The sequence below is a fragment of the Lygodium microphyllum genome, chromosome 16 (assembly GCF_053477565.2).
Source record: "Lygodium microphyllum isolate KBCC chromosome 16, Lygodium_microphyllum_v1.1.10, whole genome shotgun sequence".
NCBI classification, from domain to species: Eukaryota; Viridiplantae; Streptophyta; class Polypodiopsida; order Schizaeales; family Lygodiaceae; genus Lygodium; species Lygodium microphyllum.
In genome coordinates, this window is record NC_141150.1 from 23,787,864 (window position 1) to 23,793,387 (window position 5,524).

Consider the following 5,524-nt stretch of genomic DNA (forward strand, 5'->3'; position numbering starts at 1 on the left):
GGAGAATAGGGCATTGGTCTTTGGTGTCTTGACTCGGTACCCAAGAACCTACCACCACAAGCCCTCACGAGGTAATAGTTAAATCTTTTTTTTTTTCCGTTCACTTTTATTTTTGCTCCAACCTTACTTAGTATTTTTTCGAGCTAAATGCCATCCCTAGGAAGGCAAGGCATCAGCTCTGACTCATCATCCCTAGGAACCTACCTGGCCCTCACAGGGCAATAATCAACTGCTTTTAAGATTTTTCTTCTTTTCCTTTTCTTTTCGAGGGATTAGAAACCCTTTTTACACACCTCCATATTTTGATATTTCAAATGCATTTGAAATTTTCTCTTCTTTTTATTTTGGAAGGTGTCTTTGTCTCACTACTAACAAAAGCTCTTAGAAATAGCTACCTACCAAGCTAGTAGAATAGGGTCACCTAGTACTACCTTCTAAAACAATTCTTAGAATGCCTAACAATGTCTACAGGAGGTAGATAATTACTCAGGCACACCTAACCTAACCCTAGGACTTCTTGTCTTGATTGCTAGTCCCCAACAAAATAAAAATCCCCCACAAGTACATAAATACATATAACACAGAGAAAAAGTACTCGTAAATTAAAAATATCACTTGAACTTGGCCACAATAAGCTTTTTTGCAGCAAGAGGCTCCCCCAGGTTTTGCTGAATCCATATAGCACAACACTAAAACAAAACCATTAACTACATCCACACTAGATAGACACATGGCCCTCTTGGCCTAATGAGATGTAGCACTTCACTAGAGAATAATTGGCTCTCTTGGCCTAACAAAATAATTCATGAAATGACCATTCAATAGTGTACTACTAAAACAAACCCTTGGTCCTGACATAACTCTACTGAAGTATAAGGCCAACCAAGGTTGAGGGCTCCTTCGGCCACACATTAAGTGCATCAAGTTATTGGCTAATCCCTTGCATAAATAGCAAGGGCTGTTCGACAAATATGACAATAAATGATTATATGCATCCATGACAGAATAGAAAGGTGATCAATTATCAACATGACTCATAATCTATACTAACTAGTGGCAGCCAAAATAGGATGTGTCAACAAGAAATCCCCAATGTAGCCTTGAGCTAATATTGGGAGGAAATTGTGTTGAAAGACGTGGATCTAGAGCATGGCTATGGCGGATGGAAGATGAAGATTAAGTTCATCATGACATAGACTGAAGACTTGACCAACTGTTACTCAAGTGAATTAGGTTCCAAGATGAAAGCTTGGATTCATAAACACAATCTTGAGTATGAGACTGACAATGACACAGAGACTTTACTGAAGGACAAAAGTACTGTGACATTGCATTATAAAAGAGAGAAAGTACAATGCTTTATAGGAAACTAGATGGGTAACAATTTTCCCTTGCTGTGCATATGGGATTCAATCTGCCTGCATGTCCTAAGCCCAAAATTGCCTCATACAAAGAGGCTTCAATAGGTGTGATTGCAAATATCTCAACACCCCTCCTCAATCACAACCAGAAAGTACAAAGTGTGTAGAGGCTTTAGTGAGAGAAACACCTACAAAATGTGGGCACACCATAAACATGGCAAAACACCAAAGGCTATCGCAGAAAAGGCTAAGTGTGGGTACCACAAACATGATGGACATCTAGAGGTTGTAATAGGGGCCTTACAGAGGTTGTAGTACAAGGCTACATGAAGAGTTTATAAGCCTATGCTAGAAGCATTAGGGCTAGGCAATACAAGGCTAAAAAAGTCTAGTAAAAATTGGGTCAAGGACCAACAGGCCCTTGCAGTTTTCAACATTTGTTTTGACATAGATCTTCAATTCATTGTAGGTCTTATTGTCGGTGTAGTCCAGCTTGTTCTTTTTTATCATGTACTTATTCTTTACTTTGCTTGTAGCTTTAGTGTCCTCCGCTTTGATCTTTTGGTCCTCTTCTTCTAGATTCTCTTGGTCTGCTTCTTTATTGGCTTTGCTTGCATCCGTTGCATCAGTCTTCATGTCCATGTCCCCCTCAAGCAAAGGTATCATCTTTGAGGCGGTGGAAATGACTTGCACTTTCTTAAAGGCAGCAGACATGTCTTCAAGTTCTTCAAATGAACTCATTGATTGCTCTTTGGTGTAGGCATTGAAACTTAACTTGCTCTGATAACCCTCAAGAACCATTGTAGTGACCATAACGGTACAAACATCACCATCAATGTTCACCTTGTGCCTTCTAACTTGCTCCAGAAGCTCCTGCATACAATCACCTGGATGAATATTATCTCCCTCCTTTGAGCCCCATAGTTTAAAAGAATATTCAACTTCCTTGATAAAAGATGTAGGATTGGGATAAGATTTCCTTCTTGAAAAGTTCAAAGTACACTCGGCACAGCTGTCCTACCATCTCGTAGAGCCATCACCTTAAAGAACTCTAAAGGTTGGCACGGTCTCTCTGAGATAGCTTTGCTGTCATTCCCACATCCAAGAAAATAACACGAGGCCTGGAAGGGAAGAGCCATTTTTTGGTTCAGCTTTTCTTTTTGTCAATACAAACCAAAATATTGCTAGGGTGCATATCTATGTAATAAAGTTATCCGCCATTAACTTTTTGAGGAGTGTATGGATGCTAATGTGTGCAAGAGCACTCAAGATACGACTTTTCTTTGATAATTCAACATAACAATAGACACACTCTCCCTATTCATATATTTCTACCAAAACTACAGGATGCACTAAAGGATAGAGAGGTTTTGGAAAAAATGCATCCTTCCATCTCCAAAAGTTATATAAAGACCTGCTCAAATGTGCAATCTAGCTAGAGGTCAATTTGTGTCAACATAAAGATAGCAAACTGCTGCACACTTTCATCCAACCTCAGTCGTCTCAAACCAGAAACAAATGATGATAATCAAGTAACCCCATTGATGAGTGCAAAGTCTCGCCTAATGACACCACTAACACCAGGGTGCCTTACTTTGACACCCATCAGCATAGGTTTTGATTTCTTTCCAGGATAACTGAAGCGTAATGTTGCTTTATGAACTTGTGCGATGCTCCCCTTGAAGCTACTGATTCTTCATCAAAATCCTTAAAAATTTCATGCAACCTTTTCCCAAAATCTCCTTCCACAGTCCGTAGAGTGTGGAAGAATTTGTGTGCCGGTGCTTGTGTGTGCAGTCTAGAAAGCTCTTTACAAAGATATCTCGGGAACAAACTTGGTCTTGTTGCTACCCACTGATCCCATTTAATGAATGTTGCACCTGCAAGTTCTAAAGTATGGTGCACAAGATGTAACCACATCTGGTGAAATTGACTCCCTAATGAATTTGGAAATGGAGCAGTGATAAGTGCAGGCATGAAGAGAAATGTCACGTATGTTGCTCTCATGATCAGTACGAACAACTCCAACACAGAAAGTATGCCTACTGGAATATAGGTGGGTGAATGTTGCCATGCTCGTGGGCTCTGATACCATGTTGAAAGATGTGGTTCTAGAGCATGGCTATGGCGGATGGAAGATGAAGATTAAGTTCATCATGACATAGACTGAAGACTTGACCAACTGTTACTCAAGTGAATTAGGTTCCAAGATGAAAGCTTGGACTCATAAACACAATCTTGAGTATGAGACTGACAATGACACAGATACTTTACTGAAGGACAAAAGTACTATGACATTGCATTATAAAAGAGAGCAAGTACAATGCTTTATAGGAAACTGGATGGGTAATAGTTTTCCCTTGCTGTGCATATGGGATTCAGTCTGCCTGCATGTCCTAAGCCCAGAACTGCCTTATACAAAGAGGCTACAATAGGTGTGATTGCAAATATCTCAACAAATTGTAAGAGTGCCCTAGGACCACAATTAAAAAAATATCCTTAACAAAAACATAATTGGCCACAAAAATCTGTAAAGCAATTCCACTATCGAGGAATAAGCTAGCAAGTCACTACCACAAAAATATGCAGCATGTCCAAGGCTACACGGTGGTACATCCATAAAATAGGATCCCTCACACTATAAGTCACATTCAATTGATTGATCACTAGCTGTGAGTCACCTTTTACTAATAAACGATATGTACTACCATGTCGAGATACATTCAGTCCCATGATTAAGGCCTTGTATTTTGCCATGTTATTGGTCAAAGCAATACCAAGATATGCTTCCATTTTCATAACAACTCTACGCCGATAAATTTTAATGACCACACCAACACTCACATGCTTAGCAGGCCCTCTAAAAGCTCCATCAAAATACAAAGTATAGACCTAGTCTTCATTGATAGACCATGCCATATTGATCAACTCACTCATACTTATGATAATCAAAGTCGAACTGAGAGAAAGGATGTATAACATGTACAATCCCTCCTTCCTTACTAAACTCTACATGGACACTCCTAAGAATCCTTTAGTAATGGTAGTAGTAGACCTTAATATCCCACGTGAAAGATTTGTCTTGACACATCATAGGACCTAAAATGGGCCCGACAGTAGCTCTAAGGCACTGGTAGCTGACCCTCTACTACATACCTCAAACTACCCCACACAACCTCGTGGCCAAGAGCATCTAAGGGGTATACTACCCTAACCTCAATTACACAAATTTCACATTTGTATGGATTGTAATCCAATAGATAAGCCTTTTCACACTCCTCAAAGGGAGTCCCTAAACATATCGGTGTCGTACACCACATATGCATATACAAAGGGAGCACCCCTCGACTAATTACTGTGACTCCACTACAACTCTCCTACACCTCAAGGATTGGCCCTAAGATGCGTCAACATGAACACATAGAACACATTCAAAACATGCTCCACTCTCTTAATTGATCAATCCAGGAGATACTAGATAGTCCTCCATTGAATATTTTCTGAGAAACAAATCACTAACCCTACAGAGCTTATGGTACCTCACACTCTTGACGTAGTTCATCATCCACGAAAACAATTGCTATGCATCTAGGATGATACCATATGGTGTGCACAATGCAATTGTGTATGGCTACCATGCTCAAACAATTTTATTCATTAATACCTAGTATTGTGAAGGTGCAAAAATAGTTTTTTTCACGCGTTTATTCTAATTGAGATTGTTGTGTTGCTTAGGACCAACATCGAGTGATCTCATGCTACTAGACCCTTTTAATTTTAGAAAATAACCTACTCTATATGCCATGCATTAGAAAACATCAGAATTCAGTGTACTTTAAGAACTTAACAACCCTCTTCTCTTTACCACTTAAAATTGTGCATTCGATGTCCATTTAGGGCATGATTTTTAAAGCACTTTTCCTTCCACAAAAGCAATAAAAACCCACTTTAACATGGACATAGGGTTGAAATGAGGCTAAACATCATGCCTCAGCCCTACCATATATGAACCGATGGATGTCGAAGAAATTCAATGTCTTGCTAGTGTCTTCCTTCCTCATGATTCTAACAGTAAAAAAGAAAGATAAAAACTTTTTGGGCCCCCACATTTCATGTTTTGTGTCTCTTCATTTCTCAAGCCTTAAACAATGCTTAAGGCTTTA

The 5,524-nt window shown here is 39.4% G+C and overlaps 1 pseudogene; it reads right to left on the reverse strand.

The window, feature by feature from the left end:
- Window positions 1–611: 611 nt before the first annotated feature.
- On the reverse strand, window positions 612–3,431 carry LOC148022628 (uncharacterized; annotated as a pseudogene).
- Between the last annotated feature and the right edge of the window lie 2,093 nt (window positions 3,432–5,524).